General features: G+C 44.3%; 1 long non-coding RNA gene across 2 annotated transcripts in view; it reads right to left on the bottom strand.

Annotated features, from left to right (window-relative positions):
- Window positions 1-13,618, bottom strand: part of LOC134011133 (uncharacterized) — a 45,891-nt gene that overhangs the window by 30,807 nt on the left and 1,466 nt on the right. The window contains exon 1 of one of the 2 annotated variants that reach the window (XR_009928376.1): window positions 10,859-10,994. The exons of the other annotated variant lie outside the window; for it this stretch is intronic. This is a non-coding gene — a long non-coding RNA (uncharacterized LOC134011133). Of the gene's footprint in view, window positions 1-10,858; window positions 10,995-13,618 lie in introns of those variants that run through there. 2 annotated transcript variants of the gene reach the window in all.

Below are 13,618 nucleotides of genomic sequence, written 5' to 3'. Positions count from 1 at the left end.
GCTCTGATCTACTCTGTTCTACTCTGCTCTACTCTGCTCTGCTCTACTCTGCTCTGATCTACTCTGCTCTGCTCTGCTCTACTCTGCTCTACTTTGTTCTACTCTGCTCTACTCTGATCTGCTCTGCTCTGCTTTGCTCTGCTCTGCTCTGCTCTACTCTGTTCTTCTCTACTCTGCTCTGCTCTGCTGAGACTGACGCCCTCTAAGCTGATTCCATGTAGCCGTGGTTGATGTGAGGAGAGCCTTCTGACAGCCAGGCCTGAAATCGCAAGCGTCAGGTTGTTTTCAAGTCTCCATCTCTCCATGAAATAGAGGAGGAAGAACAGAACGCCGGATGATGAGGTAGAAAACAGGCGGCGAGACTTATCCTTACAGGATTGCCCGGTGATGGTTGGATGTAATTACCAGGTTATCCCTGGGGGCCTGGCAGGGGGGGGCTCTGGGGAGAGAGACCTGCGGGAGAGGCAGGTAAACTGAGAGGGGGTGACAGAGACATTGAAGAGAGCAGTGTCGTGGTATCGATAAGAGATGCGAGATACCACCCTCCAGCTGTCTCATTACAGGTTCTCAACATGACAAGCACAGCTAAGGTGATTAGCCTGGCATTTTGCTTTTTCATTTGCAATTTTCCTCAAACACACACACACACGTGCGCACACACACACACCTGTCTTTCAAGAGTCCCTCCCATGTGCCAAACAGATTTAGTGATAAATCAAAGAGGAGCAGTGAGGAGAGAGATGAAGGGATGAGAAGAGGGAGGGATGGAGGGAGCAGGGCCAAGTGCAGGGCCCCAGCCAGCCAAAGTGCCTGAGGTGCCCTGGGAGACTTTCCCATCGCCAGGCATGGGGGGGGATTGGCAGCGGAGGGGATTGGAGGGGGGGTCGCTGGAGGGGCCCCTGGATCAGCTTCAACAAATATTGGGATCGCAGCATAAGCCCCCGAGCAGATGGCCGAGGATGTTCAGTTAAGACGGACGATTGATTTGAGGAAACAGATATCCCCCCTCCTCATTAAGTAAAGATCCCCGACGGGACACAGACAAGAGAGCAGGCGGGCGACGCGGCTCTCGTCTAAACTCCCGCCACCGGCACACACGGAGAGAGACGCGGAGGTGGAGAGAGGGGAAAGACACACACACGCTCGCCGTGGCTTCGGTAGGGAGAGTCTCGCCGCTCCCCCCAGCCCCCCTGATCCTATTAATGATGAGGGGGAAATTGCCCCTCTCCTGGAGAGCCCGCCTGTCAGGGGAATATGCAGCAAACAGGGGTTAATCACTGCAAGCCTGCCACTGCCTGACCTTATCTTAACCTGGCTCGCCAGCCAGGGAGAAAAAAACTGCTTTGATTTCTGACAGTTAGAACTTGAGGCTGAAACAGTTACATGGTACAGAAGGGCCCGGAAGGAATGGCAAGGGGGGCGGAGGTCACCATGGTTAATGTCTGTAAACAAAGCCACAACAAAATGTCACAGCTGTAAGCAAATGAAAAATGCCATCAGATTGAATTGAAATACCTCGAATCGTTAGTGTTGTATTTACAAAATACGTGTATTTTTAAAATCACATGCATATCGAATTTGATTTCATCGTGACATTAACAACAAGAAACAATCGCAAATGTGAAAAATGCAACATAAAATGGATAAAATTGAAAAAAGTGTAGAGCGATCAAACCATTTTTGTGTGGACAATGTTCTGTCCGTTTAAAGAAAGAAAAAACGACTGGAAAGCGATTAGAAAAAGGCAAAAAGAGAGAAATGTAAGAACCCAAACCAGATTATTACACACAGCGAACCACGAGTGAAGCATCAACATTCCTAATTGCACCTACAACATTAAAACGGCCCCATGCACGCACGCCCTCGATCAAGAGGACCAACAGAATGGGAAGAAAAGAACAATCTGTGTCGTCTGCGGTGTGTGGAGAAGAGGCGCTGGAGGATAACAATAGTGTCCAGAGGAGAGAGGGGACAGGGAGGAAGGAGAGCCAGGGAGGTGGGAGCTGAGCGCTGGGAACAAGGCTGAAGGCTGCAGAAGAGAGGAGGCCGGTGACTGCAGCTGCTGGCAGTGAGAGCGTGGGGCAGGGGGACACTTCTAGAGACACGGGCACAGCTACACACCCAGCCCTGAGGCCGAGGGACTGGTAAGACATGGTCTCTATGGCTGTTATAGGCCTGTCTCTATGCTGTTAAACCTACAGGTCTAAAATGATTGGAACTCACTGTATGTTAAGAATAAAATGCTGACAAGTATAAATGAACCCGATTCTTGGTGAATTTTATTAGCGGTTTAAAACATTCTGCTGTATTATGAGACATAGCTGAAGACTTTATCATTAACAAGATTATCGTCATAAATGATCTGGCTTGTTAAATAATTTTTGAAACAAGTAAAACAAAAAACACTAAAAGGAAATTCCAAATGTTCTTAAATCCAACACATCTTTACAAATATGTAATGTAATATAATACCACTAATTTAATTATACACTTTATCTACAGCACACAGAAATTTGCTAATTTCTACTTGTCAAACATGCACACTAACTTTTTTACAGACCAATGTGTCTCGTGTGTTGTTGAACAAGGATGACAGTCTCGCTAGTAAGAAGCTCCTCGTCCTCAACCAGCAATCTGACCTCAGGCTTCCCTTTTCTTCTCTAATCAGGAAGATGATCATGGAGGATATGCGTGGGATATTATTAAAAGCTGATTTTTCTCTTTTTTGAGAGAACGAACGCTTGAGAACGAGAGAGTGGGTGAATTGAGAGACAGGGAACAGGCAGGTTTGTCTAGAATCAACCCTCTTCCTCCAGCCACACATTAATTGTCTAAAATGATAGGCTTCCATCAATACATCCTTGAACTTAAAAACCTTGGCGACGCATCCCAGGCAGCATCAGGTATTTCTTATGCTCCTTTTATTCAATCAAATCATCTTCACAATTGCCCTCCTTGGAGGGGATATTATAGTAAGCCTTTTGTGTTTCAGGTTTACAAATTAGGTTTAAAACTTAATTGTGAATAAAGAGTAGGACATTGAGGAGTGGAGTGAAAGCTCCTGAAGATTATATTTATCAGTGATACCCCTCTCGAAAGATGGAGATGGAATAACTTCATGATAGGCATTAACGTAATGGACTTTCACACAAACTACTTGCAATATAATATGACTATATATTTGTTCAAGACAAAAAAAAAAAAAAAAAAAGATTTTTTAAGGCATAAATTAATTTGACAGATATAAATAGTAATACAAAAATATATAACATAAGGAAGCGTCACTCATTAATAAATATTACAGTACCTCTGCAAAAATGTATATAATTTACAGTCTGTGTGTGCATGTGTGTGAAATAAAACTAAATCTAAAACCTGATAACAGCAGTCTTACAGCCATTTAAAAAAACTCCACAGATGTACCTATTATTTATTATCTGCTACGAACAGTTTGAACATTTTGAATGAAAATTGCAATTTAATTCCTTTTTGTCAAAAGAAAAAAAAAAACAGAAACAATATGCGAAACAATCGGTATGACTCTTCACAAAAATCCTATAGAGCCGCTCGGTTGTGTGGGTTCGTACTCACGGAGAAACAGAGAGAGAAGACTGGAGGCACCAGTCTGCCACACAGCTAAGAGATGGAAATTACTACCAGAGAAAATGAGGGTTATTCAGTATTCTGATAAGCACCTATTTGCATGGTGAGTCTACAATCGTTAGGTACAAGAGAAAAAAACAAAGTGAAGCCACTTCACCAGTGTACAACACAAACACATTTTGGATAAAAAAAAAACAAAAACAGATCTACTCTGTGAAGGATTCATCTCACTATTAATATATTAGGTTGTGTTCTACACCCCCAGTCTAAACCGATGTTAAGCCATTAAAAGCCATATCATGTTAGAAATGACAGAGATGTGATCTATGGTGATGTGTGTTTCTTTGGTCCCATTCATGTCATGTATCATGCAGTCTTCATACATGTCTAATGTGTCATGTGCATTATGTTGTCCTGATGTGAGTAGTCAGAGAATGATGCTCTGGAAATGAAATATTTGCGAAAGTTTCCAAATCACACATTTAAGTCATGTCAAATATAAACTGCAATTAGCCTCCTAAAAAACCCATCATTCAGATGTTGGAAAGATAATCCACTGTATTCATATTTAGACACATCTTAATGTCTACAAGGGTTAACACTGTCACTCATATGCCATCAAATAGCACATTTCTAGATCTAATACTATGAAACAATAACCTGGATATGCGAGGAAACAGTTCAGAAGTTTAGAACATAATTTTCCTGTTTATTTCCCGGTGAAGAGGACATATGTGTGTGTGTGTGTGTGCGTGTGTGTGTGCGAGTGTGTGTGCGTGTGTGTGTAGGACTCCACACTTGCTCCTAGAGGCTTCACAGAGTGTGCTGAGAGTATGTTCTGTAGACTAGGGTTTGGATGCCATCTATTGGAGTAATTGCTCATTTTATCAAGAAAGAAACACAAGGGACCCTCGTATAAAAGCCTTTACCTAGCCCTTAGAAATAGCTGCATTTCACACATTATATTATAATAAAACATAACAAGATTTGCCCAATTGCTGTTGCAAAAGAAAAAATATAAAACCATATATAATTGCAAAAAAAAATAATATATATATATATAATATTATTTTTTCACACCTTTCACACAGTGAGTGACACATTGCAACAGCCTTTTTGTCTGGATAAAAACAGGAGACTACACTGATGACACAAAATATGTTACTTCAACGAGCTATGATTGCATCCCGAAAACTGCAGAGGGATACTATCTTTTTGTAAAACAAAATATATATATTTGGCTACGTCAATAAAAAACTTAAATTATCGGTAAACTTCGGGTGGGATTTAGTTTTTGTTTTATATAGATATCTATTTAAATGTATATATATATTTATTTATTTATTTTCGAACCGGATAAAAGCACCATTCTAAGACGCTGCTCACAGTTGTCTTGGTAATAACATTCGAGCCAAATCTTGACGTGACAAAATCACAACTCAACAATAAAGAGATTTTCAGCTCAAGGGTAGGTGTAGTGATCTTTGTGTGGTGCATCTGTTCAGCAGCTTTGTTTTAGACTAGACATCTTCTTCTGCTTCAATGCTACTGCAGGGGGCACTGCTGTGACAAGAATTTACATACAAACACACACACAAACAAATGGGAAAATGTGTCCAAACTTTTGACTGGTACTGTATATGGTAAAACATAGTAACGATCATCTCTCTTTTGAGACACAGTTCCCTACAGAGTAACAAGCACAGTTTACCCCACAGCAACACAAGCTAGGCTAAAAAAGGTAGCGTGTAGAATTCTGTCTATTTTCCTGCTTCCTCAGTACAATCTGTCTCACTGCTGTTCTCTCATACACACACCATGATCATTTTGTAAACCTACAGAAATGGACATGTGGAGACGAAACAGGAATACTTATTTTTCCAGTGTCCGTGAACCACAACCTCAATCTATAAATATTCTACCAAGGCACGGGAGGGGGGGGGAGTTCATCATGCACCAAGAATGTACAGTATGGAACGCTTCATGAGCAGACATGACTAGAAGAAGGAATGTATATTCCTTTATATTCTTCACAGACTACAAGATGGAGAAGAAGGGTGTGTAGGGGGGCAAGAGGGGGGGGGGGGGGGTGTAGTGGGTTGTATGGGGCTGGCAGGAGGGTAATGGGTTCTGTGTGGGCGGATAGTGGTTTGTGTGTGGGGGTGGGGGGGGGGGACAGGAGCAGCAGGTGCAGCAGTCCCTCAAGGTAAGCTGGCGTGCGACACGTGGGGCTGCTATTCTCCTCCGACAGCGGCGTGACGCGTCCCCGCTGCGCCGAGCGGCCCTGACCTTCCCTGACCTTCCCTGCTCGGAGCGAGGCTCGGCGCGAGGCTCGGAGCGAGGCTCGGCGCGAGGCTCGGAGCGCTGCGAGCGAGGCTGCTCGGGGTACTTCAACGCTGCGGTCACCAAACAACCCGACACCTTCATCGCCCTGGCGCTGCATCCCAGCGAACACACCGTGCCCCTCCATCCAAAACAAGGATGTGTGCTACTGTATTTAGTAACAATTGTAAGTAGTTGGGATAGTCAATAGTGCAGCACTTCAGATACAGAGTATTTTATATTAAATGTTTTTTGCTGGGTTCTGCTCTAATGTCTGTATCCTTCAGTACAGCTTAGACACCTATAAAATACACATACAATTATTTGGTCAAGCAGGATAATTGGCTGTTAATCTGCAAGGTGAAAGCCAGTATTTCAGGGTTCAGGGTGTAAGGTTATAGGATCATGTTGGGCCTATTGACACATTTCATCATTTGTCTGTCCTTCAGAAGTTCAACCTCCATATCCCTTCATCTCTCAATCTCTCCAGTTTGTTCGCGGGGCTCTCCACAGTCGAGTGGATCTTTCACTCTGTCCCCCCTATCCATCTGTCCTTCTACCTCCCCATTCCTGCATTCAATTGAAATCTCCATCACATACTAATAGAGGCTGGTATGTAGTGTGTTTGTGTCTGTGTGTGTGTGTGTGAGAGAGAGAGACACACACAGAGAGAGAGAGAGAGAGAGAGAGAGAGAGAGAGAGAGAGAGAGAGAGAGAGAGAGAGAGAGAGAGAGAGAGAGAGAGAGAGAGAGAGAGAGAGAGAGAGAGGGGGGGGGGCACAGAGGAAGAGAGTGAAGTGTGTTATAGCAGTGGAGAGGGCTTGAAAGGGTCAGGGACACGGCAATCAACAATAAATACACTGGTGCAATAACAACACCTTTCTCTTTCTTCTTTTAAGCTCATTTTAAATCCCCCCCGCCCCACACACACACTAACACACTAACACACTAACTACCATTGTGTAAATACAGAACGCACTATAGGTTGGAACCATAGGTTGAAACCAGTTTCGCAATTTCTGAATTGATGTCGATGTTCATTCCAGAACACCACATAACAAGCCACTACGTTTAATTATCAATTTTTCCTCAACAAGAAAGTGATTTTTTTTTTTTATAAAGTGGAATCACTCAACCCTGTCTTGGTTCATTCATCATTGAATGTAAAAATGAAGATTGCAAAAAATATATCTATTTCAACCTTAAGTAACTAAAAAGCGCTGTCCTGTCAAGACTCTGAGGAGCATCATTCTGTCTGTCAGACTGGCCTGATATTCAGACACAAGTCGTTTGGCCTCCAACCAGCCGTCAGTGCGCATTGTGCTCCTGTCACGGACGACCAAGATTTATGAGCGACAATTACAGGGGAAGGCTGTGAGTGGGGGCTCTCATAATCAGGGCTATCGTTTATGGATCGAGCCGGCGCTTAAATGGACTGCTACTGCCGCGGGTCCGCTCTGTCAGGCGCTGGGGATGGGCGTCAGCCCCTGGTCAGCCTGTCTGCTTTCTCTGTGTGGCACCTCTTAATGGTTACAGCCAAAGACCCTCACGGGGAGGGGAGGGAGGGAGGGAGGGAGGGAGGGAGGGGATAAGAGCCCAGAGTGGCCCAATTACACCCTGTGAGTGATGCCTTCCCCTGTTCTCTCTCTCCCCAGCTCTCCCTGCAGCTCAGTACCGTTGAATACCCACCCCCCTCCCCCCTTTATGATGGCTGTCAGTCTTAATGTTTGTGTGTGTGTGTGTGTGAAGAATAGAAAAAACACACACACACACACCTTCACTCTGATCTGTCAACAACTTAATATGTGTTTAAGGTAACATGCATAGGGGGCCAGAGCATTACAGGGGAAAAAGCTTTACACACACACTTACACACACACACACTAAGTGTAGAAATGCGCTCGCTGATGTGTCACATCAAAACACCCCAGCTATGAAGAAATGAAAAGGGCCGTTGAAGATAATAGCTTGTTGGGATTCAGAAAGATGGAAGCCATGATAATGGTCCTCCTATCCACCGGGGGCTCTGCGGAATGCATTTTCCATTCAATCATTCAGAGACACAGGTCACCAGGTAGGAAGACACCTGCCTATTCGTAATAACACACACTCGCCTGCACAAACAAACGGTTGCACACACACACATTATTAGGCCTGCGTCTAACCTTACAGAAATACTCTCGGAGTGTGTACCTGTGCGTGCGTGCGTGTGTGGAAGAGGGTCAGTTAGTGGGGCCCCGAGGAGCCAGGCTGTGTATCGGGCCCTCTAGCCGCAGTCTGCTGGGACATCTAGAGAGCAGGCCTAAGTCCTCCAGAGTCTCCTGGACATCCACTAATACAACCCCTCAAAGCCCCTCATGTCCTCTCACTTACATCCCAGGATTAAGACAAGGAGGGCCAGAGAGCTGTCTTTACTCTCTTTAATTGCAGCTTCCCCCAGGTGATAGATGGGCTGTCTGCCTCGAAGTCAGGGCTTGGTCTCCTTCGTCGGGGCTTGTCTATAAACCAGTTTTAATTTCCCCATATCAGATGGACTGTGGACGAGGCTTAGGAGGGAGTTTCTTCGAGACAGCTCTAAGACAAAGTGGCCCTAGGTTAATCTCTAAGCCTACAGGAGAATTAAAGCCTTTATGGGATATTTAAATGAAGGACTACACCTTACACTTGTGACCCTGCTTGCGCACATGGACAAACACACACACACACCCACACACACACACTTTGAAAGAGGTCATTGCTCTCAGTCAGCCTGGTATAATATTCTTTAATTTTGCATAAAAATCCAGATAATCCAGATGGCAAGATAAAATTACTCCACTATGCATGCATGCAAATTTAAACACGATCTACACTGAAACAACAAGAAAATGAAGCCTATAACTGATTATTACCGTTGTCGCATAATAAATTGTATACTTTTCTGTCAAATCAAATAAGTTATTTTTTCATTGCTGTTTATTTCGCACAAAAGCTTACAATTTCACCAAGCCGAATATAAAGCCAGTTCATTTCAGAGGGCAGAATCCATTCAGTCACCGTTTACATCTGGTTAATGGTAACCACCTTGGGTTTCAGTGGCCAGGCCCTCCAGGGGGGAGGGGGTTAAGGCTAACCACAGACGTAGTGCTGCTAATAGCTAGGTCCACTGCTGGAAGCCATAATGAAGGGGTCGATTGCTGCAAGTGCGGGAGAGGGTTGCTGGCGGTCCTCACTGACAGGTGCTCTGCTTAATAGCTTCTAATTGGTGGTCAGACCCGCCCCTCCATTTTAGCTCAGAGTTGTTCTCGCCCACCACTTTACTACACCATTAAACTCTCTTATTGGACGACCCCTTAGGGCCCGGCACTGAAGCATACTGATTGGCTTAACCTTTACTTTCACCTTAGCCTAATGAAATACTGTACAATTAAATACCCTTAGAGGAAATGCCCAGTATTCATCTAGTACTACTGTGAGGAAAGTTGTGGAAACCCGTTGGAGGGCTTGATCAATAAGCTTCAAAACTGTTCCTTCCTGATACCTCACACAGAACGCACGTTTCATAGAAAAACGGAGATGAACACCATCAATCAGTGTGGGAAACACTTCCTGTGTAAGTCCCTGAGTGTGAGTGTTCACATTTAGTCATTTAGCAGACGCTCTTATCCAGAGCGACTTACAGTAAGTACAGGGACATTCCCCCGAGGCAAGTAGGGTGAAGTGCCTTGCCCAAGGACACAACGTCATTTCGCATGGACGGGAATCAAACCGGCAACCTTCAGATTGGTAGCCAGATTCCCTAACCGCTCAGCAATCTGACCCCTGTGTTAACAGTGCTCTGTGTCAGGTTGACAGACGCAGTACTCTATTTTGTGTCACGGCATCCCTGTTAAAACCTACACTTGACTGCTCCCAGTCTCACTCACACACATGCAATCACACACCCACACAATCACAGAAAAGCAGTCACACACACACACACCTAATGCGTAGCGGCTGAGTGATTCTGCTCCCAAAGGAAGTGGGTCTCCTAGCTTGTTATTGGGTGGAAGAGGAGAAGTTGACTGATTAAATATTCTATTCTATTGAATTTTACCAAGATATTTGTTCCAGTGCAAATTTTGACATTTCAATATGCCAAGCGAGAAATCAACTCATTTCAATATAGTCTGCATGTCTATTGTTACCTGAAAAAACACACAGGGGACAGAAAACTTCAAGAACTCATAAAGGTCCTTCTGACCGAGTACTCCAACTTTCTAAACATTAAACTGCTTAAGAGAGGATATTTGCAAACAACCGCAAAACACATCAGTAATATAGAGATCATCAATGAGGGGGAAACAAGCTGGGGAAATTCTGAATCATTACACACCTGCATAGTCACCATGAAACAAACCAAACCAGACGTTATAGAAAAGTATAAATGACGTATATGATGACATATTAGTCTGATTATGAACACTATAAAACATCACAGACGCATATTTTTTTCGATTACTTCCACATATCTCTTTCTAGATTGCTAATTACTGTGAGTACTGCTGTACTTTACAAAGAGGGCACTTTGGAAAATATGATTCAAAGAGCCTTTTAGGACTGCTGCTATCACTAAGTGCCAGAAAGTGTTAATTGCATGGCAGCCTATACAGGGCGCAGTGACGGATAGTTTCTTTCTGTCTTCTAATCCACTCACTTCAGCCCTGGTCAACACGACAGCAAACACATGATACTACAACTCTTCTGTTCAGCCCACACACAGCATCAGTTATCAATCCCAGACAGCGTATTGTATTCTATGTCCCTGTGGCTCTCAGTGCAACTGTACTAAAGGACAGAGGCCAGCAGAAGAGTACTCCGTCAGCTGCCTCTCACTGGACGTATGAGGGCAGGAAGTAGGCATGTCCCGAGGACGGGCGAGCAAGACAGAGGGAAACAGAGAGAGGACCACTCACTGCATCGGCGTCCCAGGGGAAGGCTACTCCTCTCGTCATCCGCTCCATCCGTCCACCCTTTGGGAGTTCCAGTTTTTCAACGGCTCCGCGAAGCAGCAGAAGCTTGTTCCGCTCTCCAGGAATCTCCTCTCTTCTCCGGTTCCCCCCCCCTCCCCTCCTCCAACCCCTCTCCGGCTCCGGGGCTGTCTGGGGAGAACAGGTATCGGCGCTGCCGGGCGATCTTGCTCCATACCTCCAACTCCTCGTCTTCTCCCTCTCACCCCACTCGGAGGGTGGCAGGGGGTGGACGGCAGCCCTGGTACTCCGCACAAAACAAACACACGCAGGGTTTTCAGCCGTGTAACCCTGAGTCGGGCCCTGCCTTTGAAATGCTTTCTAGCCCACAACACAAGACGCCTTTCATTATCTTCTCAGTCGCAGCAAGGCCTAGCTTTAAAAGCTACTGATTTCTTTTTTCCTTTAGCCTCCCGCACAAAGGAAGGGCATTTTGTAAATTACTTGCTCGTTTCAGACCAACAAAAGGTACTTTCATTGAAACCCCCCCCCCATTTGATTTTGCTCAAATTTGATTACAAGGCTTGAAAAAGGAAGAGAAAAAAGGAGGTTATAAAAAAACAGATGGCGTCCTCATTCAGCACGGTGAATGGCTTTATCTGTGAGGCTTTATAAACTGTAGCGATCCACAGCATTTCAGTTGGATAAAAAAAGAACTTGACAAAATTTCTTATACAACTGACAGGAGGAACTCAAAGAAAAGCCTTTTCTCTCTAGCCTCTCTCTCTCTTTTTCTCCCACTCTTTTTCACACAAACATACACACACACAATCTCCTGGCTGGATCAAAATAAGGGAGATTAGGTGTTTCATTAGAAACTATGGATATGGAGTAGGCTGTCATATTAATAGCAACCTGCCCATGGCCTTCAGTGTGTGCTATTCACCTAGACAATGGAGGAGGATGAAGGGAGGAAGGTGGAGGGGGGTATTGAGCCTAGAATACAAGCCTGATCAATTCTCCATCACTGAGACTGCTGGAAAGAGGTTTAACAAAGACATGCACACACAACTGGCCTGCACACACAATACCAAACAGTTGAAACTCGACTAAAAACATTTCACAACACAAAGAGAGACGCATTCTTTTATCAGGGAGCTAGACATGGGCTGTAATCCTATTTCTATGGCCACAATGGGCAGTTCAGCCTGTACTTGTTTTTCATCAGCGGATAATTATAGGGCTGTATCAAGCACACACACGCACAGAAAGAGAGAGAGAAAGTGGAAGAGAGAGGGAGGAGGAGGAGAGAGAGAGCAAGAGAGAAAACAAACCGAAAGAGTGGGATCTGAAGACAGAAAGAGAGGGGGAAAGAGAGGGGAAGACAGAGAGAGAGAGAGAGAGAGAGAGAGAGAGAGAGAGAGAGAGAGAGAGAGAGAGAGAGAGAGAGAGAGAGAGAGAGAGAAAGAAAAGAGAAGAAGAGTGAACCAATTCAGCTCTGATGTTACTGGTTTCCAGACAACCAAGGTAGCTTTTGACAGCTACAGGGTCAGACTAATCAGGTGTCAGCTCTGATGAACACTGTATGTACTTGTCTGACAGATTGGGTATCAAACCATAAGGACTGGCTTAAACCTTGAGGACAGTGTGGCCTCTAACCACCTCCTTCCACCTTACATTCCCTACCCTTGGGCTCTGTGTTCTACGATTTCATGGAATTTAGGGAATACCCTGGAACCTCCAATCACAGGCTGATTATATCTCATGCTATACCTAATAATGTATCATTAGTACAGTTTAAAATAGTTTTTAGAAGTCAGTGAGTCATCCTTCATTCCCAACACTTAGGTGCCCCATAATAAGGACTTTTCCTTTTTACTAGGGCCTTGCACAACATAAAAACATTTCCCCTGAAAATTACTTTGAAAAAAACGTTATGACCATAGGTAACCAAAGATTACATGGACAAATGAGATAGGTTTAACATCCCAAAACAGCAGCTCAAGCATGGCATCAACCAGCATAGTGTGGCCCTGCATAATCAAACGGTTGAAAATGGAAGGACATTTCAAGTAGATCTCATGGCAATATATAAATGGCTTAAATAAATTGTCACTTAAAACTGAACTTTGTACATACGATATGAAGCCCTCTATACACATTTCCATGAACGTTAAGGGATGAGATATTTTTTTATCCTGCTACCGTTATTGCTGATTATTGCAAAGATTCTTACCACTGACTCTGGGAACATGACTCAGCAATATGTATGTGCCACCAGAAGTAATTATTGTCTATGGAGATAAAGAAAAATAGAGTGGGGAATTTGGGGGAAAATATAAAATAAACTACTGATAGAATGACCTCAAATATATTTCTCTCCTTTTCCAACGACTTCATCTGAGGGTTTGATAAAAGGATTAGACAGGCAGCATTATGCAGCACAAGTCAAATCTGGACATGGAATGGCCTGCATTTGATTGAATAATTCTTGTTTCCTTTTTTCGCTAGCCTGGCAGTCCTCTCTTTTGGAAACACCAATTCAGCATAAAGCCTGATTTATAGTAGGTATGGTGTCTGTTCTTGAAGAGGGATAGACTCCAGTCCCCCAGTGCTGTCAGGTGGTGGGGGAAAGGAGGTGTCCTACAAACTCCATAATCACATCCACCTAGTCAGGGCACGGCCCATTATCTTCTACACACAGAGATGGCCAGGTACCCTCCCATCTAGTATGTCTATATGTAACTACTTAACTACTTATCTAAC

This window comes from Osmerus eperlanus, chromosome 24 (genome assembly GCF_963692335.1).
Source record: "Osmerus eperlanus chromosome 24, fOsmEpe2.1, whole genome shotgun sequence".
NCBI lineage: Eukaryota > Metazoa > Chordata > Actinopteri > Osmeriformes > Osmeridae > Osmerus > Osmerus eperlanus.
The sequence above is the reverse complement of the archived record's forward strand: the minus strand, read 5'-3'. Positions and strand labels throughout refer to the sequence as shown.